General features: G+C 36.4%; 1 protein-coding gene across 7 annotated transcripts in view; it reads left to right on the top strand.

The window, feature by feature from the left end:
* Positions 1-23,380, top strand: part of GULP1 (GULP PTB domain containing engulfment adaptor 1) — a 248,835-nt gene that overhangs the window by 64,927 nt on the left and 160,528 nt on the right. For 5 of the 7 annotated variants that reach the window (XM_073881435.1, XM_073881411.1, XM_073881427.1 and 2 more), the window contains exon 2: positions 19,197-19,321. The exons of 1 other annotated variant lie outside the window; for it this stretch is intronic. The gene's annotated coding sequence lies outside the window, so the exon portion shown is untranslated. Of the gene's footprint in view, positions 1-13,878; positions 14,015-19,196; positions 19,322-23,380 lie in introns of all 7 variants that reach the window. One more of the 7 variants, XM_073881415.1, reaches the window with a different exon arrangement.

Genomic DNA, 23,380 nt, shown 5'->3' with positions numbered 1-23,380 from the left:
TTTAAAGAATCTTGATTGAGCATCATAGACAATTTCATGCCTTCCTTTAACACTGATTTTCAAGCAATGGCAATTTCTACCTCTAGCTGAAAACTAGAAGCATTCCACGGTTTTTATCACTTTCTTCTGGCACCAAATCTTGCATGTCTCAAGTAGTGGAAAGCCCTTTGGCAGTAGGAGCTGCTTCCACCTGTGAAGCCTTTATTCTGATTTCTTAAAGAGGAAGATTGATTTGATTATTAATGTTGACTACGTCAGTGGTGAGCCTTTTGTTTTTTGGTTAGGTCAGGGTGTGCATAGTGAGTGATCCCGGCACCCTTGACAGTGCCCTTACCTGAAGAGATGCTGGAGGAAGAGATTAAAGAGAAACCATTTGGCTGCTCTTTTTGGAAGGATAGGAAAGCATGGCATACTTACTTTAGTGCAGGGCAATAAACCACAAACTACCTTCTAGGCATTTTATTGTGGAAGTTGATATTTCATTTTATTATCTGATTATAAAAATTGAAAGGTAAGTAGCTCAAGTAACAGTTTTGGATTTAATATATCACCAGTAGTTTAATTACCATGCAACTGAAGACTGTTACCATTCAACACAATCATAGCATGTAGCTCCTCTTCTGTGGTGGCATAAGCCTGAAAACTTATTATTTCCCCCCCAAAATTAGCAATTGAAAGTGTTTAAAGTAAATGACTTTAAAGTTTAAAGTCATATCAAGCAGATGACATTTATAGATATTGTGACCATTAGATATTAATGGCTAAATACTATATGCAGCACTCCAAGTTTGTTGTGCTCTGTAAATGTATTTGATAGGAAATAGGTGTCTTCATCTGTGTAAATCATTCACTCATCTATTCACCTATTATATACCAGGCATCTTTCTATCTAGTTATTTTCGAGAGACATTAATGCCTATGCCTGATCTTAGGTCATTGAAATTAGAAATGCATAGCACCCAGGCATTTGTGCATTTTAAAAGCTCGTAGGGTGTTTCTAATATACAACTAGATTTGAAACCATGTTTTTTAATAGTAAGGAAGAAAGATAAGACCACATTTCTTATTTTAGTGAAGGAAACAAACAATAAAAAATGATGAAAATTTAAACTACTGATAAATGCTAGAAAGGAAAATAAAACAGGGTAAGGGAAGAGGGCATGGCAGTGTGGAATTATTAAACAGTAGTCAAGGAATGAATGCCTCTTAGATGTGGTGACATTTGAGCAGAAGGTTAAATGATGGAAAGGTGCAAAAGCTTATGTGCAGGTGTAGGAAAGGGGCTCAAGTAAAGACCCTAAAATAGGAATGATTATGACTTGTTTGAAGCAGAGCAAGACTTATGTGGATGGAATGTAGGAGGAAGGAAGGAGGGAGAAGAAGATAGATGATAGAGACAGAGAGAGAGGGAGAGAGAGAGAGGGGGAGAGAAAGCATGAGCTAGCTCATGTAGGGCTTGTAAGTCTGTGTGAGCAGAAGCCATCGAATGATTTGATCTTATTTGCATTTTGAGACGACATTATGACTTTATCATTAATATCATTATGGAAAAAATATGGAGGATATTCTTGGACATTACACATTTGAAATTTGTTATAATTTGTCAGACGTTCACACCTAAAGCAAATTGATATAATTCTCTTTTGCAGATTAATTGAGAAGAAAAACTTGTTGGGGCAAATTGACGCTAATCCATGCAGCTTTTAATGACTTGGTTTAGAATGCAACTTGGTGCTTATCGTGCCTTTGATGTATGTGTATGGTGATAATTATCCTGTTCTAATGGGGAGGAGGCACATTTCTTTTAGGAAAATGTGCATGTCATTTATGTTCAATAAAATTTTTTCTTAATTCAAAGAGACTTTGAATAGAGCCTAGTTCCCCTCATGATTGCCTACCTTTCCAAATTTAATTCTACTTTTAAATTTAATTCTAAACTTACTTCTTACTGACAAAATGTTCAATATGAATACTGATATATACAGTCAGCTCAATTTTAAAAAATAAAAATTATTTCATAGCTACTTTATGAACCTAATTTTATAAGCTCATATCTAGTTGTATGTCAGATCCTTCTGCTTTTCTGTTAACAATTTAGTTGTAATAATTGACTCATTTTCTGAAAATAAAAGTGTTAATTATGAAATCATCTCTAGCTCCTCATTTTTCTAAGAGTATTATTAATAAAACTCTGGAGATACCTCATGAGAAAGTGTTTTCTTGGTGAAATAAAGAATCATGATATACTTTTGGAGCTTCAAAATACATAATAATATATTAAAAACATGAGAAATACCAGAGTGAAAGCATTGTTTAAATCTGTTTATCCAAATGTTTTCCAAACTTATTTGACTTAGAACCCTTACGTGTGTGTGTGTGTGTATGTGTGTAAAACTTGATATTTCATAGAACTAGTGTTTCTCAGAATTCATTTTGAGAAACAGGGTTCCCACATATCTAGCTGACTTTTATTTTTGCAAATGTTATTATTGATACTGCTTTACTCACCCGTACATGTTTATAAACAAAACAAAACAGTGGAAGATTTATGATTCTTTTTGACACTGAACAGATGTGAAGTTTATTCCCTTATTAGTGCCTGCAGAACTTACAAATAAACCTGTTAATCATTTGTCGCTTGTTCTTCTAAGTCTTAAATTTAATTCATAGATGACTTCAGGCTCTTCACAAAAAGAGTAGCTTCAGTCCTCCTAGCCATGTGTCAAGATATTAAATGGTTGTATTTCTTTCACGAGCCCCTGAACATTAAGGAGCATGGATCTTTTCGTTCTGTTTATTCCTCTGTTTTCTGATTTAGAAGGCCTATAGGTACTACCGGCCAAGAGAGTATGATCATTCTTTGCATAGTGGCTTTTCCCGCCAAATATATAAAACTTGAGGCATGTGGAGAACTATCAGCAGTTACTTCTAACCAGTTAAAGGGAATATAATTCAGAAAAGGAAACCAATGCTTGGTAGGAGGAGGGTTCTGACTAATAATAATAATTAAAAAAACATGGCTTGTAAAGACAGGTGACGATATAGCTGTCTTAAGTTATTGGAAAGCCCTTCCCACTCTTAATTTCCCAGGAGCTGTGGAAGCATTACATTTTGAAAAAGTATCTCCTTCCTATTTCTCAATCTTTTCTATTAATATCATTGCCTGCTTTTTTCTTCTAGAAAACATTGTTTTTGTCAGTTTTGTTGCAAGAATTTCAGAATTATAACATTTAATTGCCTTTGGTACTTTCAAGTATTCATTGTTGTACCTTTGAACAATGATAGTATGTCTCTGTGTGTGACACTTCTAGTCTGTAAAAGATATGCAGTGAAATGTGGATTTGTAGGTGCTGTGCAGTAACTTTGTGGTCACTTGGGGAATTGAGTCCAGTGGACAGGAACTATCAAAAGCAATGGATGCACATCAAGAAATGGTTGACCTAGAGTTGAGTTTAGGGTGTTTGCAGGGACTGAATTAAGTATAAAACTTACCCTGAAAATTTCAAGGAAGCGTTGACAGATGGTTAACAGGTGAGTGGCCAGATCAAGATTAGCATTTCTGAACTACAGCTGCCAGAGGGTAGAACAAGGAGTAGGAGAAACAGTGTAAGTAAGGAGAGTTAGTCTGGTTGTCAAGGTCAAGGGTTGTTAGTGTCTGGCAGTGGGATGGAGAAGACAGAATAGATTTTAGAGCTCTTTTATTTTTTTATTTTATTTTATTTTTTTAAAAGATTTTATTTATTTGACAGAGAGAGACACAGCGAGAGAGGGAACACAAGCAGGGGGAGTGGGAGAGGGAGAAGCAGGCTTCCCGCGGAGCAGGGAGCCTGATGTGGGGCTCGATCCCAGGACCCTGGGACCATGACCTGAGCCGAAGGCAGACGCTTAAGGACTGAGCCACCCAGGTGTCCCTAGAGCTCTTTTAAAAGGGAAATGCCCAAGATGTGGTGACAGGGTGTAAAAAGTTGAGTAAAAGGAAGAAGTGTGATGTGAGTTGAAAAGTTGTTAGCATTTTCCTAGGTGAGAAATTTGGTAGCAGAACAGCTTTGGTGGTTATGAAGATGAGAGCTTATTTAGATGTGCCTGATTCGTGACACTTTGCGTGCTGACCAGTGGCAGTGACTTGCTCGTCATACTTCATATGCCTGTGTTCTATTGAATTTTATAGATTGTGTCCCATTAAACATACCAAATCTAATATTGCAGTTTTTCAAAAGGTATAGTAAAATCTTCAATTTCCATGCAGTGGGCTTAATGTATGCTATTACTACTTTATCATCTGTCTCATTTAGAACTAGCTGACCTCCCTCTAGGTTGCTCAGAAGAATCATTTACTATAGTTAAATACATAAATCCTTGTTTCCTATCCAATCATCCTGCTCACAGTGCTCAAGTAATAGGAAGCCCTTTTGCGATTTAGTGCTTGCAAATCCCAGGGAAAGCCTTGTTGATTTTCCATGTGGGGGTTCAAATTTCTGTTACATGGAGGGAATCATTACACTGAGAACACTGGGTTTCTTAGCACCCACTAAGAAGGGCCCACTGACCACTTCCTCATCCCCAGGATTACCTGGGCTACTTACTAGGACAGAAATAGCTATGGAGAGAATTCCCAATGGATTCTAAAGATTTTACGTTCCAAGTAGCATGGTCAGAGTACTGGGTTCATTCTACTATGTGCTCAGCATCGGCGTTTGTGTTCTAATGCCCAACTAATTTGAATGTTCTACCTCTAGGAAGTATAAAAAGAAAGCACATGTTTTTATTTGTTGTAGTAACAAATGGACAATGATTTTACCTTTATATGTAATTACAAATTTTAGTTTATTTGTGCAGATAAATAGAACACAAATTCCTTGAAGGTGAAGAATCTACTTGTCTACTGTTGTGTCACTACTGTCTGGACACATCCCTAACACTCAATATATATTGGTTACATGAATGGATTGTGGTTACTGGAACAGTATTTCCAGTTTTTCTGTTCGCACTTGTCCGTGTCTGTGTGAATGCGCTAGGATGGGTAGAGGAGAGGGCAGGTGTGGGGAAGTTGCCTCAGCTGTAGGTCAGACAGTTGAGCTCCACTGGGTAGACAGAAGCATAGTGTCCAAGGTTATTTTAGACCACCTCCAAGCGCTTCTGAGGAAATATATTAGCTCCAGGATTCAGGGTGAAGCAACAGGGAGCTTTAGCTTGTGGGTATGGCCTAACCACGGAGAAGCAGATGGCATTTAATAGGTAGACACCTGGGGCTTTCACAGGTGTTCTTTTGCAGTCTGGGCCTACCCATGCCAGTGAGTGGGATTTATTTGTCAAGTTTCAGTTATGGAGGGAAAGTATAACAAAAGTACATTATTATCCTGGAAACTCAGAAATAAGCACCAAGATAGTAAGGGGTACGTACCGAAGCCGACAAGAGGGATGCACAATTAGAAACGTTGGCATCTACATCCTTCTCCCAGAATAGTGGCTTGAGGAGGGAGGAGGTCAGTAAGAAGAGTGACCTAGATCACTGAATGGGAAAAGTGGAAAAGCCTAGGTGCTTCGGCTGTAGGGTGGGTGGGGCTCCAGTGTGAAGCCCGGGAGGGCGGATTTGGTGATGTTCCTGGGGTGCCCCTGCAACTCGCAGTCCTCCCCCTCCTCCTTTCTCCTTCTCAGTGTAGCTGTGCCTCGCCATCCTCTCTGTGGCCTCTCCTTTCCTCTTTTCTCTTTCAACCTTCTCTTTCCCCTTTTCTCACTCTTCCTCCCGGGTATAGGGTTTGATTTGGTAAGTATGGTAAAAACTCTGTACCTAGTATTTTATCATACAGGAAAATGAAATCTCATATATAACTGAGTATAATCTAGGAAAAATGGCTGGGCTCTCTTGGTGCTACGGCATCCATAACATTGAAAAGTATATTTTTTTCTGCTCTATTGATAGAGTCCACGAATACATTTAACTTAGCCTCAAGTTAAAAAAAAAACAACAACACACATGCAAAATGTTTTAAGCGCAATAAAGAAAATACAGAAGCTGTAGATAAATTATGTGTGCTTTATTGTTCTTAGGAAGAAAGAGAACAATCATAGCATAGGTTTGTTTGGTTTTTTTTTTTTTTTTTGGAATTAGCTGTAGGGGAACAGAGGTCTACAAATGAGCATTTTTTGGAGGGGACACTTTTTTCAGTGACTTGAGATGCCTAACAGATTTGTGTGGCCTTTATTTCCTTTTCTTTTCATTGGGTTAGTATGATTTTTTTCAGAGTGTATTAATTTGTTAGGTAAAAAAATATTATTTTTACAGTGTTGTATGTGATGTTTCATTCATTTGCAGTTTTAAAACTGGTAACATAGGTGGCTGTTGAGACCTGGCGGAAGAGATGTTGTTAGGTTCTTTGGATGCAGGGAAGACGACTCATTTGAGTTACCTTTAGTAAGGTTAAGTACTGAAGAAGACAGAAATCTCAGCCACACGTCTAGCCTTTAAGGCAACCCAGGGAAAATGGACTGTAATTCAGAAATGGGAGTAACCAGGGCAGCTCTGAGCCAATTCCTTCCTTGCCGCCTACTTGACAGAGTTGATTCTCTGCCATTGGGATGATGTAGCTCCCCCTGTCTTTGCTTTATCTGCTGCTACGGATATTCTCTCTATTCTATGTAATATTTCTTTACCTTCTTCTGACTCAGTGTCTTATCACCCATAATCATTATTCTTTATGACTTCCACTGCCTGATAACATCTGTAAAGCATCTTCTCCCTAGGTGGCTTGTTCTCTGCTCTAGTTATGAATAATTTGATTGTCTTCCATGTCAGAATTCAGAATGTAGAACATGTTCTTGGTGGGGGTAATCCACTGTTGTTTTGTTTAGGTGGAGCTTTTGCACTAGGTCCCCACTTAAGCCTTAGATGATCTAGTCTTAGCTCAGGGACTCAGGCCAGTCTCCTCAGAGGGAAAGGGTTATGCTGAGTGCCTTGAGGTAGGTTATTCCTCCGGCAGGAGGATGAGGGCAAGACCTTTATTGATGGATTTATAGGCACAGCAGGCATTTGGGGAGCAATAGATGCTAGTTTGAGTATAGTGAGAAATTACTTTGGCGCAAGGAGTGTAGCAGTTGGAGGACCCCCTGCTGCTCATAGTTGGCCTTCCATATATTTTTGCCTTGAACAAATGAGAAATAATTGTTCCTCACTTAGTTTCCTTGGATCTCATTGCATAATTTATTTGTCACCCCCCTCATTTACTTCGCAGATTTTCCTTTCAACTTAATTTTCATTTATTACTTTATGGGTTATTTTAATATATAGGTGGGACTTGAAAATATATAAATAACTTTTTTAAAAAAAGATTTTATTTATTTATTTGAGAGAGAATGAGAACTAGAGAGAGAGAGAGAGAGAGCACATATGCAGAGGGAGAAGGGGAGAGAGAAGCAGATTCCCTGCTGAGCAGGGAGCCCAATGTGGGGCTTGATCCCAGGAACCCGGGATCATGACCTGAGCCAAAGGCAGGCGCTTAACCGACTGAGCCACCCAGCGCCCCCAAAATATATAAATAACTTATACAAGGAGTTAAACTTACTTGGTAATGGTGACATCTATAATATGTAAGGCTCTTTCAGTTTTAAAAAGTGATAAAGATCGCTTCTCAGAGTATTGTTGCTGTCTTGAATATGTTACTTCTCTGCAAAGTCCCCAAGTAGGCACTCAAAGACACTACAGGTAACACTGGCAAAAAAGCAGAGTTAGAGATTTTGAAATGTGAGACATACTGCTTTTAAATGTATGTGCTGCTTGTATTTAACTGAGTGTGTATGTGTGTTTTATTATTGTTGTTTTTGTTTGATCTTTGGCAAGGTGGAGCTTGATGACCTATTAAGAGTTTTCTCTCTTCTAGCTCTCCTTTGCCTATCCCCCACCAACTCCTTCCCAGATATCTCTTGAGCATTTACTATGTACCAGGCACAAAGAAAGTGATGCAATTTTTATCTAACTCAGATATACAGTGAGCCTGTGATTGCTGTACTTATAATTCAACTGGCAAGATGTAAGTAGGTTGAATAGAATGGTTTCCTTGATTAGGCAGCAATTTTCATTGGTGTACAAGCATCTGATCTATTTTTCAGACTTCACACTGTGTCTGTTTTCTTCTGTAGTAGGTTTTCTTGGCAGGTACTAATAGAAAAAAATAAACTTCATTATTTCATTTGGCAATAAGAAATTTGTAGTGTAGAATAGTTTTCTCACATGCTTGCTTTAGCCATAATAGGTGAGGATTTTTCTTTAACAGTATTATCAGTAGTCATAGTTTGAAAAAAAAAAAAGTGAAATAAGGTGATAAATAGTACACAGGATTTTAGCATGCAAACTAGAGGGTTATCCTCTAGTTGTGAAAAGAAAATAAAAAGAGTCAGAATTCCTGAGGTGTGATCTTGGCTCTGATGCTTGTAACTCATCTCTCAGTATTGATTTTCTTTTTTGGTAAAAGAAGGACCCTACATAGAAGACAGGGTTGTTTTTTGAAAAACAAGATGTCATTATAACCATGAAAACATTTTGAAAAGTTAAACTTACACATTCATCACCATTGAGACATGTTAAGAATTAAGTTAGATGCAAGTGCTTAATAGGATGACACCTATTTTGGCGTTTATAACAGCAAGTTAGAGTTCGTATGCATGCTGACTCCTCTGCTAGATGAGAAGCTTCATGACTTCATCTGTATCCCCAGTAAACAACACTGAGCTGGTGTTCATTAATGTTCATTGGATGAGTAAAACTGGGTAGAGATGAGGAAGGAACATATTCATAATATCATGATTATTATAAACTAGTGCACTAGCTTTCAGTTACGTTTTAGAGAGGTGAGTCCATCCCACAGGTAGCTAGGTCATGGTTTCCTTTTGCTTTAGTCTATGAGATTGGAATGCTTTTGTTCCTTTCCTTTTGCTTTTTTTGCTGTAAATGGTTATAGCAAAACAGAGAAGATGTGCTCTTGGTAATATGATCTTAAGTAACTGAATGAAATGAAGTCTTCATAGTCTGAAGGAATGTACTGTACTGATTCGATTTTAAGTGTTTTCATGCATAGCAAAGAGCTAACAACTCTTTGTTTGGCTAGCGTTACCGAGTCGGGAGTTTTCCAGAGGAGGGACCTGCTATGGCTAACGTTAGTACATTTCCACTTAATAGATTTAGAGCATTTGAAAGACTGCTTTTTGGTCATTTACTTCTTCTAACTACTTAGAGCTCGGAAATCAGATATACTTGGTATATTACATGATCTTCTTTTCTCTATGGCTCAGTGTTGAATTCTTATGCAATGTCTTTGCAGAGACTTTACTTGGAAGTGTGGAACTCTGACATCACTTGTTGGAAAAGGGGAATTTGGTTGTAAATTTTACTTTTTTAGCACAAGTTATAACTTCTCCTGGAATGCATCCTTTTCGGTTAGTAACATGATCTCATATTTGTATAGTACTTTACACTTCTGAAAGTGCTTTTATAGATAGATAGCTCCTTTGAAAATACCCCCAAGAGAGAGGAAGCATAGGTATTATTAGCATCATGTGGCAAGTGCTCTGTTGGTTACTTTGACCTACCTTACATGTAAAATATTTGTCAAATGAAATTAGACTTGACCTAATTATGATGACATTTCCACACGTTTTACTCTTGATAAATCTGTGAACAAAGAAAAGACCTGCTCTATCTATGCTAAACCATATCATTGGATTCTGGAACTTGGGGAGATTAGGTTCAAATGAGATGATTGCAGTCTTCTTTGCTCACAGGAAAGGTAGGAAACTATATTTATCACAAAGTAACTGAAGAATAACTGAAAAACTAGAGGTCTCTTTGATGTTTTGTCTGGATAGAAATAATTCCCTATTGACGAGGAAAATGTGTAACAGAGGAGGCTGAAGAGAAGTTCTTAGCTTGGGTAAATATAATGCTTGTTTATTATAAGTATTTTATGTATTCATTTGATAGCATAGACTCTGTCCTGTGGAGTTGGGGGAAGGAATGATTCAAACATATAGTCTATGACCTCTTTCTTCAGTGATTGTAGTTTATTGAATTTTGTTTGAGATAGAGCTGAAGTCTAAAAGAGAGTGGGAAAATGGAGAAGAAAATTCTAGGGAAGGATCAGGTACCTTTGGAGAACAATGCTTATTTAGATAGCATATTACATTTGAACCTATTTAAGGAAAAGAAAAATGAGATTTGCTAAGCTAAACTTTCTTTATAGCTGACATTTATTTGGGGAGAACTTCTTGGTGCCTTATGATATTTTGTGCTCTGAGTCTTCAAAATAGATTGTGAAATTGTAAACCCAGGTATTTGATATATCCTTATTAAGTCTCTTATAACATAAAGTTGGGTTTATTTTTCCAGCTTTGTAAACATTGATAGTTCCAAGTCTTTATTTTTGATAGACCATTCAGATACGTAGATATCAAATCCTTATCAGATAGGGAGAAGCTATTAAAGGTTCAGGTGTCAACATAAATAATTGCCCTAGAAACTTCTATGACCAGTTAGTAAGGCACAGTATTTACTTAGGTGTTGTCTTTGTGAAAAGTTCCAAAGAAATATGAAAATAACTTATTAGAGTAGAATCAGGTAGGAATAATTCTATTAAGCTGCCAATCAGGTCTTTATTTGCTTTTATGTAAAACATAACATTAATTCATCAGGAATGAAGAGATATTATTCATCTTGTGTAATTTTTAATTAATAAATGCTCCACATCACCTACTGCATATCACATTTATAAAGTTGTTCATATCCATCCTGAATCTGTTTCTTTACCAGTTTTTAAAATCAATCACATTTATGCTGTCTTCAATTGAAGTTAAGATATAACGCTCCAGTCTAAAGTTCATGAAAGCCTGTATTGTATCATTTTTTTAAGATTTTATTTATTTATTTGAGAGAGAGAGATTGAGAGAGAGAGCAAGTGAGGACAAGCAGGGGGAGGGGTAGAAGGAGAGGGAGAAGCAGAAGCAGGCTCCGCACTGAGCAGGGAGCCTGATGCGGGGCTCCATCCCAGGACCCTGGGATCATGACCGGAGCCAAAGGCAGATGCTTAACTGGCTGAGCCACCCAGGCACCCCTATATTATATCATTTCTTAAGAAAACACAAACATTTTCAAAAATAAAAACAAAACAAAAGAAAGAAAAGCAAACATTTTAAACTGTGTAAGTTCTGCCCTCTTAATTATTTTTAAAAAAATATTTATGGGGTGTCTGGGTGGCTCAGTTGGGTAGGCATCTGCCTTTGGCTCAGGTCATGATCCCAGGGTCCTCAGATCTAGCCCTGCATTGGCTCCAAGCTCAACGGAGAGCCTATTTCTCCCTCTCCCTCTGCCCCTCCCCTCCACTCGTGCTCTCTCTCACGATCTCTTTCTCTCAAATAAATAAATAAAATCTTAAAACAAATAAAAAATTTAAAAAAATATTTATTTATTTATTTGAGAGGGCAGGGGCAAAGAGGCAGAGGAAGAGGGAAAGAGAATCTTAAGCAGATTCCCCCGCTGAGCACAGAGCCCTGGGGCGGGGTTTGATCTCAGGACCCTGAGATTCCAATCTGAGCTGAAATCAGGAGTTGGTAATTTAAAGACTGAGCCATCCAGGTGCCCCTCTGCCCTCTTAATTATTAAAAATCTTCTAAAGACTCATCTGACCTTTCCTGTCCTTTTCAGCTTCTAACAGTAGCAGATACCTTCAAAACACCAAAAAAGTAGCTGAATAACAATTTTGTAGAAATTTTTTTTCCATGTATCGTTCAATTATTTGGCCCATTTTATACTGTTAGCTCAGTTTGGAGAAAGTCAAATGAAAATTCAATAAAATAGGGACACCTGGGTAGCTCAGTAGGTTAAGCATCTGACTTTGGCTCAGGTCATGATCCTGGGGTTCTGGAATCGAGTCCCGCATCAGGCTCCCTGCTCAGTGGGGAGGCTGCTTCTTCCTCTGCCTCTGCCCCTCCTCCCTGCTCATGCTGTCTCTCTCTGACAAATAAATAAATAAAGCCTTTAAAAAATTTCAATAAAATATATATTATACATTAGTAAATAGCATATATTCCAGAGTGATCATTTGTTTGATGATCATTTGCTTGCTGGTTTGACAGAAAACCAATTAAAATTCAGTTAAACAAAACAAAATATATATTGGTTATTATAATTTAAAGTTCTAGAGTGATGCTTCAGGCAAGGCTGAATCCAGGTACTCAGTTGTTAATCTCTCATGGCTCTGTTTTTCGCTGAGTTGGTTTTGTTTGAAGGTAGGAAACCAGAGGACAAAACAGCCATCGGTCTTTCAGTCCTCAATTTAATCAGCTCATATGAAAAGGGATTGCTTCTTTCTAAATAGTTGTAGAAAAAGGTGCTGATTTGATTTTCCTTATTTTAACGTAGTGCACATTTCCATTCCTGAGTAATTATGACTAGGGTCCTGGTACTCTCATTGGCTAGTCTTGGAACTAGCACTAGAGCCACCCTCAGTCAAACATAACTACCAGGAGGAAGGGAAGGAGTATAGGTCTGCAAAGAAAACCCAGGGTGCAGTTATGAGAATGTGTTTTTTTTGTTTGCTTTTTGTTTTTTTTTTCCACAGGAACTTGATGGCAGGAAAGTGCAATGTATGTATATACTAAATTAAATGAAGAGTGAAATGTATGCTATAAGGTGAAAATACCATTGAGCCAAAGAACAGCAGGTTAAAATGGTACACTAATATTTCATAGCAGATCAACATAAAGGATGGTTGCAAAATCTTGACACTGAAAATGTTTGATTGCTGAAGAAAGGCCTTGAAACATAACCAGTCAACATATAAAATACTTGTGATGATACCACCTCAAAAGAATATTTCCTCATCCGTAAGATAATAATTAGTTAATAGTAGGTGCATTTATGTACTTTTTATGTGCTGAATTATATTGATACAGAAGGTTTTCTAGATTTTATTGAGCAGTGTTTGTATAATTTAAGTTAATTATATCCAATCATGGTTTATTGCGATTAATTCAGAGTAGAGACAAAGATGAATAAAAATCTCCTTCCCAGCCTCCACCTCAACTGTGGGAAATAGGAACACTGAATTACAGCTCACTGAAATTTGCCTTTAAATACATTACATACTTCATAGATATTAACATGAATAAAATTAAACTCCACAGGACTGGAAAAATTAAACTAATGACTTTTTATGTAACCCAAGTTAATGAGTATTTTCTGCCCCAATTTTTTATTAAGGAATCAACCACAGTTTCTTGATTTCCTTCATTGCAGCAGTCTCTATTGTGTGGCTATTTACAAAAATGCTTTATAAGAGCATTTATTGAAGAGGTGCTTCATTTCCACAAACATTGAAATATATTTATTTAGTTTTGCAACTTTTTTAGTAATAAAGATCTTCAAATATTAAGGCTGGCTTTTAGCATAGGTGTTTTATAATTTTTTTTTAGTCTCCTGAGTATGTTTTGATATATTAAAATGCTACAGTAAAGAATAGTAACTCATGATTTTGTTTTCTGAGATAAAGGAAGTAAAGAAGAGTGCAGAGGAAGTAAGAAGGAGAAAAGAGGGAAGAAGGAAGGACAGAAGGAGCTTAAAATATGGAGAATATTTGGAAAAAATTCTGTTTTTAAAGAACGTGGTGTTGAAATCCACGTTTGCAGTGTTTTAGAAATAATCCTAGTATTAGAACTAAATAATATGATTAATTAAAAAATTAAAACTAATTAAATTTATACAATATATTGGACAGATATAACCATTAAATAAAATTCTTTGACATCTTTGATAATGAGTTAGCTGCTTTAATGCCTTTGTATGAGCTCGTAGCTAAGATCTTAAAGTGAGGACTAACAACTGACATTATTTTGTAGGTAAAATATATAACTGACATTAAGGGAAACTGAAAACCAACCTTTCCTTATCTAATGACGGAATTGAGTGATGAACGTAGTTACTTGGGAGAAGAGCAATGAAGACAGAGGGAATAAAAAGTCCAAAGGTCCTGAGGTATATATTTGTATCAAAATCTCAAAAAACCTCATAAAAATATAAAGACAACACACCAAAAGGAAAATAAAAATTATAAAAGAAGTATTTAATAAATTAAAGTTGTACCTTACTTACAGTTAAAGAAATACACATTTTAGAAAAAGAGAAATTTTTGAACAATTAAATTGTCAAAGATTAAGAAAAAAATCATTGCTGGCAAGGATGGCTGCAATTAGCATCATCATCTGCTGTTGGTGGAAGCCTTTGTTGGTTTATCTTTCTAGAAAACAACTTAATGATGTGTATGAAAACACCTGAAAGAGCAAATACTTTTGAACTAGTAATTTCACTTCTCGGAAGCATTAATAAGGCAATAATTTGAGATGAACACAAATATTTATGTGATGCGTATTGCAGTTTTCTTTGGAATATGAAAGTATGGAATGATAGCAGAAGTAATAAAATGATTGTGAATTACTAAGTCCTGTTTTTATGTGCCAGGCACAATGAATACTGCTGTGTATGGAATATCTTATGCCTTTCTTTCTAAACTCATATGATGTATAGTTAGTGTTCATTTGTTAATTTCCCCACCACTGTATTTATAATAAGTTAGATTTCCTTGGTGGAATCACCTTTATCTCGTGTAGTAGCCGTGTGATTTAGGAGAACTGACCCTATCTGTATCTCCAGGAATGCACCCTGGTTGGCCAAAGTGACTCAGTGACTCTGCACTCCCAGTGGTTGGTTGGGGATGTGCATGTCGCCTTCCTGGCTCAAACAGAGTAAATCCCAGAACTTTTGATGACTCACTGAGGGAGAATAGCTTTCCTGTTGCTCTCTTGCTCTTTTTTCCCCATTCCTCCAAACATTGCTAAGATATCCATCCCTTTCCCTAATCAGATTTAGTTTATTCTTATTGCATTCCTGTTGCATTAAAAAAGTTTCTCTACCGTACTATGAATTTCACTCTGCCCTACATCATTCATTAACTCAAGTCATGAATTTTTAACTTGTGGCGCCTGTTGTCAGCATTCGGATCCATCTCATTGCCTGGGCTGTGTTTTTTACATAAAAGGTTCTTAATATTTGAGAGACCAGAGTTTGTGAAGAGTTAATGTTAAAAAAGAACAAAGGCTCTACCTTAACCTACTTAGGCTGAAAAATATGGTTTCCCACCAATTTCACCAGAAAGGGTGAATGACTTGATAATTGTTCTCCTACTTCTTCTAATTAGGAAAATTTCCTGCTGGTGACAGCTTGAAAGCACCTCTAAAGTTTCATGTCAAATGCAGAGGAAAGAAATAGGTTGAATTTGTTTTTAAATTGGCGAATTTAAAATTGTTATTAATTCTGAAATAGTTTGTCATGTGTCATCCTCTGTCACTTTTTTCTTTCCATAATGAGAGCTGAGGAAAGGGAACTTAACTTGCACATTGAATGACAACAGATGGTAGGAGTTCTTGGTCCGGACTGACATCTCTGAGAATAGGAAAGCCCAAGGCCAGAGTTGTCTTGGTCTTGCTCCGTTCCTACATAAATTAAATCCCAAGCACCATTCCAGGTTTACATCTTACAAATATGAATGCCTAGAGTCTATTTCTATTTTGCATTACCATTTAACAAATATACATAGATTTCTAAGGAACAGTGTGCTTATCTCATCTTCTCTTTTTCATGATCTCCTAAGAGCCACATTTGCCACATGATCTTCCTAAAATACATATCTTCTTGCGCCATTTCCCTGTTTTATCATATTCCTACCATCTTTAGGGTAAAATCCAAATTTCACGGCATGGCATTCAAGAACCTTCCCGATATGGCCTTACCTTACTGCTAAAATCTCTTCTAAAACAATTTTGTAAACATTCTCTTTTCAAATCCTATATACCTAACCACTTGCCTATCCTTGAAGGTGGCATGTTGTTTCTTATTCCTTTGCCTTTGCTTATGATGTTCCCTCTGCCAACTATGACCTTTCCCAGTTTCTTCATTGGGTGACTTCTAAACTGAAGGTTCACAGATTCCATCTTTTCTAGCAGGACTTTCCTAAACATTCTCTATGTTTCTTCAGCACTTGAACTTGCCGTTAACATCATCCTTATCAATTGACAAATCCAAAGGTGGACGTGGACTTACTGTCTTCTCCCGAATGACTGATACAATTGGGTATTCAGTACATGCTCAATGAATATTTGTCTAATGAACTAAATTAATTTTCCAACTTTACATTCCTTAGAGCATAGGGGTATAGTTATGAATATATATATATGCCACTGCCTCAGTGAGAAGACTAAAATGAACAAGAAATGATTGCCCCAAGCCACTATGACAGTTTATACCCTTTTCCCTGGGGCATTAGAGTGAAAACATTTGAGAAGACATCATTAAGAAAAGATTCTAAGGCATCTGGACTAAGATGCTAACGCATGCTAAGTCATTTGGACTTTGTCCAGAGGGTGATATGACCAGCTTACTTGTTAGTCAGCTCATGGCTGACTGCTAATGGGTTGGTGAAGATGTAAACTGGGAGAAGAAACAAAATGGGGTCTTTTGTATTAAGTAGAATCGAATTTATTCTGATTTAACTTTATGACTATGGGTAAAGAAAATGAGGGATTATAATAACTCCAGGTTTCTGCTTGAATAATTAGAATGAAAATTACAGTATTTACTTAATTAAAATAATAGGACAAAGTAAAAAAAAAAAAAGGAAAAAGAAAATCACAGGCCAAAGATCTGCTTTTGTATATTTTGAATTTAGATGCCCAGAGAGAATAAAAGATGAGTATCTAGGAAAACTTTCTTTTGCAACATTTTGTAAATTAGTTTGAGATATTGCTAAGTTCTTGGGGCTAGCTATAAAAAGAAAAATAAGTAGCAAAATGATTTTGAGAAAGTTTTAAGATCATGATAATGCTGGTTTCCATTTCATTTCATGACAAGAAATATGTCTTAGCCTGGCTTGTTTGTTTTAGTTGGTTTTACTGTGTGTGAAATACTTAAAGATACCATGTTGCATTAACAGATTGAAGCATCTAGTCATATTGCAGTGTTAACCATGTTAGTTTCTTAAACTAGCACTGTTGGGAAAAATGAAGGTTCTGGTAAAGAAATGATTGGCATCACTTAATTTCACATACATCTTCAAATTTCATATCAGCGTATAATAAATGGTGGCAAAATAAGATGAAATTGAGTGTATTATGTTCATACTAAAATTTTAAGAATCACTCAAGTTGGAAACAAGATTTTATATTTTAAAATAAAAATATAATCAAAAGAACAACCCATAAGCACATCTCATTTTTTGCAAGAATATTTGAAAATGCTCTTTATGTGCACAAATTTAATCATATCAGACATGGAACAATCCACTTCAGAGTATATGTCATTTTCTTGCAAGAAGAAAGATAGAAGTAGGCACAAGTTCATTCTTGTTTTTTAATGTGGGTATTTTCGTGCTCTTCTTTATTCTGTCACATTGCATAATATATTCTAGGCTGAAAACATTTTCTCAGTAAGACTGGGATTTCAGTCAATCTGAGATAGAAATACAAACTGTGGGGATGTTAAATTGAATTAACCACTTTAAGGAAAATATTTACTTTCCTATAATATCTTGGAATGGGATTTTTTTGGAATAGTCTTGTTACTTATGTTATCTTGGGGGATTTCTTTCTTACTTATTTTCATAAGACCAATATTTGCACAAAATAGAGAAATTATCATTGTTAAAAAAGAACTAATTTTGTCTCTCCTTTTCTCCCTTCTCCCTAAGACAAAACAGAAAAATGATCTAGTTAGTCACTTTGGAAATCATGACACAGTTTCACGGTTACCTTTTAGCTGTGTCATGTTTGAATTCTAAAGCTGGAGGTATGTGGTAATGGAGCCTTTACATTTTGAGGAACGAGAAAATGAATTGTATCATATAAATACCCTAAGATTTAGTAAACACTAAGAGAGTACCATGTGATTTAATAAATAATAGGCATCACTGGGTAGATAAACTTTTTTTCACTAAAATTATAAAATACCCGTATGTGGCCTTACAATAAACCATGCTCATATTTTCATTTCGATTTTACAGTCATTGTCTGTTGTGGTAGATGTTGTTGGTGATCTGTCTGTAACCCCTTTCCTTTAGCGTCTCCCAAACAAACTCATTTACTTGAATTATTACATCAGACTTTGCCTCTGGGGCCACCTAAACGAAGATCTTTTCTTTTCTTTCTAAAGTTTTGTTAGAAAATGAACCGGAATAGCATGAAAAAATAGACAAACAGACTTCTAAAGAAAATTGTAGCTAAGGGGGAAAAAGGTAGCGTTCAGAATATTCACATGGCTTAGACACAAAGAGGCAGAAATAAAATATTTGAGATCTGCTTTTAGTCTAAAATTTAAGAAAGTCAAAAATATAGATCTGGCTTTACCAACAGTCTGTATTAAAGTTATGGAAGGAAGCAGAACAAAAGAGTGAGATACATTTTTGTATTTTTGCCAAAACAAAACAGAAAAAACAGCTATTTTGACAAGAAGAGATACTATACTGTGAATATTTTTGCTAGTATTTGAAATTTATGTCAGAGGTACATTTGAAGTGACCAAATTAAGGGAAGGCATAATTTGTGTTGCATCTGGAAAGGCTTTTTCCTTTCGTCTGCTGGAATAAAAAATGTAAAAATCTTAATCAGCCTCATATAGCATGAGAATGAATAGAAGGATAAGTTACCTAAATGCTTCTCCTTAGCAGTGGAAGTGGAATGAAAGTTAAAATAGATCAGTGCTTTCTAAAATTCTGTTTCATCTTCTTAATCAGGGACAGAGTATGCACTTGTTTGGTTTAATTAGCTGCTGACTGGAGGAGATAGCAGGGGCTAGCTGCGAAGCCTGCAGGGGGAGGGGGGGTGTATTGTCAACCAGCCATCACTGTGCTTTCATAGTAACATACCCGAGTTAAAACACTTAACTTATTATCTAGCAATTTTGGTATTTGACCTTATTTAGCAATCTGTTACTTTATCTTTTCAAAAAAATTACACGCTTTACCACTGTTTTTTTATTAGGTAACTTTCTTGAACTTTCACAAGAAACATACTTAGAATTTTAGAATATGTACCGTAAGCTCTGAATTAAAATACACATAAATGTAATTATTGGTTAATTCTACTCAGTCCAATTTTAATTTTATTTTTAGTTATGTGTGATTCCTTCCGATAGAGGAGAGAAAGTGATTGAGGAACTCAAACGGCAACTGTATGATTGAAACTGTTCAAAGTCAAGCGTCTGCATATTCTTTCAACTATATTCAAGTACTCCCAGGTAAGAATATGTGATTGTTTATATACTTACCACCATTTTGAAAAAAGATTTGAAACTATAAACAATGTTTTTATTTTGTACCAAATATTTAAAAAGATAGTTTTATTGCAGAATATGGTAAAATACATTAAAGCAAAATACAATTAAAATCACAAATGAGCCTGTTTTTGTAAAAATAACTTCTTGGGATGCTTGTGTGTCTTGGTCGGTTAAGTGTCCGACTCTTGATCTCGGCTGAGGTCTGGCTCTCAGGGTCGTGAGTTCAAGCCCCGAGCTGGGCTTCACACTGGGCATGGAGCCTACTTAAAAACAATAAAAATAAATAAAAACAAAAAACTTCTGTTATCATTTTGTTCTATATCACTTCATGTTTTGTTGGTTTTCCCCTTTAAACAAAGTTGGGATATGTATTCTTTGCTGAATTTCTTTATTATTTTTGTCACAAATCTATTTTGTTCTGAGAATATGAATTAATGTTTCACATTTTTTGTTAATATAAACATAAATAATTTTAAAATATTTTTTAGATTGTGTTTATTATTCAGACAGTATCTTTATAGATAGATTGGTATGTATGTCACTCATTTTGCATTGGGAGAGTTACTAAAATTAGCATCACTGACTCAATGGCTATAATATTTCAAAGGCTTTTTATTATTTCTGAATTTGTCTCCAGAAAGTAGTAATGAGTTACAGTTTTTACAGTTTTCGTTACCATTTTTGAAAATGTTTGTTGTTCCATGACTTAAAATATTTTCATTCAAAGAAATTCCCAAACAAAACCTAGTTTGTGTTGCAGAAGAAATTCAAAATTAAGTCAATAATCTAAATTTTACTTGTAAGCAGTAGCACTCTCTATTCACATATATTCGGCCAATATATCCCTTACATAACGAAGTGTATAAGAAAAGCAAATATTACATATGTATAACTTTCTGCACTGTCTAAAAATACATTATTTATAAGTGATAACAAATATATTTTATTCAATTAGTATTTAGTGAAAATTTATTACTGCACTAAGCCTAAGTGCTATGATTATTTGATTATTATTGATGGCGGTTGTGATAGTAGACATTAAGGACAGGAAGGTATAGAAGTATTTTCTTATCTCTTTCAATTTTCAATAAAATGTGGCAAGATGGGCGCCTGGGTGGCTCAGTTGGTTAAGCGACTGCCTTCGGCTCAGGTCATGATCCTGGAGTCCCGGGATCGAGTCCCGCATCAGGCTCCCTGCTTGGCGGGGAGTCTGCTTCTCCCTCTGACCCTCTTCCCTCTCGTGCTCTCTCTCTCTCTCTCATTCTCTCTCTCTCAAATAAACAAATAAAATCTTTAAAAAAAATGTGGCAAGATAAGAAACCTATTTCAGTTCCTTAGGTAAAAGTAGAATGTGCTAGGTGCCAAGAACACTTCACAAATGAGAGCCCAGTTGAGTTGTGCTTTTTAGAGTAGGTAGAACTTTGATGGATGAGCATTTAAATGGAGGGTGAAGTTGGAGCAAAGATACACAGCTGAGAAAGAAAGGGGGGTATTCAGGAAATAGGAAAGATAAGGTAGATAGAGCAGAGTGATGGGAAATATGTTCTGTATTTGGACTTCTCTACTTAGGCATTTATATTTCATCATTATACATTGAAGGAACAATTGCAGGGGAATCAGATGGTTCATGCAGTCCTCTAAGAAGCTTAATATAGAAGTGGTATGTGTGTTAGACTAAGGAAGGGAGAGCAAACCCAAAGGAAGGGAGAATGATTTGTAGACTTTTCCTTTCATTTTCATCAGCATTTGTTAAACACTTGCTGTTTGCCAAGTACTTGAAGAACTTGAGGAACTGTAGAAAAAAAGATGAAGACATAATCTTTATTCCTGAGGAACTTTTAGTGTGGGGGATGAGACATGCATGACCAACAAATAAATTGTGTAATAACTGAATTACATTTTAAAAAAAAATTTCATTTATTTATTTGAAGGGGGAGGGGCAGAGGGATTAGTAGACTCCCCACTGAGCAGGGAGCCTGGGGAGGTGTAGCTCGATCCCTGGACCCTGAGATAATGACCTGAGCCGAAGGCAGATGCTTAACCAACTGAGCCACTCAGGCACTCACAATTATTCACGTTTTTAGATAGACTAGTTGGTAACTAATTATGTAAAGATGCAGGTACTAGATTATCAACTGGTGGGGTTTCCTCAAAGACATGAAGTCTGATCAAGGTTACCGAGGAAGCAGTGTTTCTAAACGTTGGAAGAATTCAAACAAGAAGCAATGGAAATTTTATCTAGGGTGAGAATAGTGTAAATAAAAACCAAGGCAGTGAAACTCTCACTCTTTGCAGATAATGTGATACTTTATGTGGAAAACCCAAAAGACTCACCCAAAACTGCTAGAACTCATGCAGGAATTCAGTAAAGTGGCAGGATATAAAATCAATGCACAGAAATCAGTGGCATTCCTATACAGCACCACCAAGACAGAAGAAAGAGAAATTAAAGAATTGATCCCATTTACGATTGCCCCAAAACCATAAGATACCTAGAAATAAATCTAACCAAAGAGGCAAAGAATCTGTGCTCAGAAAACTATAAAGTACTCATGAAAGAAATTGAGGAAGACACAAAGAAATTGAAAAACGTCCCATGCTCATGAATTGGAAGAACAAATATTGTGAAGATGTCAGTGCTACCTAGAGCAATCTACACATTCAATGCAGTCCCTTTCAAAATACCATCCACTTTTTTCAGAGTAACGGAACAAATAATCCTAAAATTTGTGTGGAACCAGAAAAGACCCCGAATAGCCAGAGGAATGTTGAAAAAAGAAAAGCAAAGCTGGTGGCATCACAATTCCCAACTTTAAGCTCTATTACAAAGCTGTCATCATCAAGATGGTATGGTACTGGCACAAAAACAGACACATAGATCAGTGGAACAGAATAGAGAGCCCAGAAATGGACCCTCAACTCTGTATTCAACTAATCTTCGACAAAGCAGGAAAGAATGTCCAGTGGAAAAAAGACAGTCTTTCAACAAATGGTGTTGGGAAAATTGGACAGCCACATGCAGAAGAATGAAACTGGACCATTTCCTTACACCACACACAAAAATAGACTCAAAATGGTTGAAAGACCTAAATGTGCGACAGGAGTCCATCAAAATCCTGGAGGAGAACACAGGCAGCAACCTCTTCGACCTCAGCCGCAGCAACTTCTTCCTAGAAACATCACCAAAGGCAAGGGAAGCAAGGGCAAAAATGAACTATTGGGATATTGGGACTTCATCAGGATAAAAAGCTTTTGCACAGCAAAGGAAACAGTCAACAAAACCAAAAGACAACCGACAGAATGGGAAAAGATATGCAAATGACATATCAGATAAAGGGCTAGTATCCAAAATCTATAAAGAACTTTTCAAACTCAGCCCCCAAAGAACATATAATCCAATCAAGAAATGGGCAGAAGACATGAACAGACATTTTTCCAAAGAAGACATCCAAATGGCCAATAGACACCTGAAAAGGTGCTCACCATCACTTGGCATCAGGGAAATCCAAATCAAAACCTCAGTGAGGTACCCCACCTCACACTAGTCAGATGGCTAAAATTAAGAAGTCAGGAAACTACAGATGTTGGCAAGGATGTGGAGAAAGGGGAACCCTCCTATACTGTTGGTGGGAATGCAAGCTGGTGCAGCCACTCTGGAAAACAGTATGGAGGTTCCTCAAAAAGTTGAAAATATAGCTACCTTACGACCCAGCAATTGCACTACTGGGTATTTACCCCAAAGATACAAATGTAGTGATCCGAAGGGGTACGGGCACCCCAGTGTTTATAGCAGCAATGTCCACAATAGCCAAACTATGGAAAGAGCCAAGATGTCCATCGACAGATGAATGTATAAAGATGTGGTATATATACACAATGGAATATTATGCAGCCATCAAAAAATTGAAATCTTGCCATTTGCAATGATGTGGATGGAACTAGAGGGTATTATGCTAAGCGAAATAAGTCAATTAGAGAAAGACATGTATCATATGATCTCACTGATATGAGGAATTCTTA

This window comes from Callorhinus ursinus, unplaced genomic scaffold (genome assembly GCF_003265705.2).
Source record: "Callorhinus ursinus isolate GAN/ISIS: 27379988/994484 unplaced genomic scaffold, GSC_fseal_2.0 scaffold2, whole genome shotgun sequence".
In the NCBI taxonomy this organism is placed as follows: domain Eukaryota; kingdom Metazoa; phylum Chordata; class Mammalia; order Carnivora; family Otariidae; genus Callorhinus; species Callorhinus ursinus.
The sequence above is the reverse complement of the archived record's forward strand: the minus strand, read 5'-3'. Positions and strand labels throughout refer to the sequence as shown.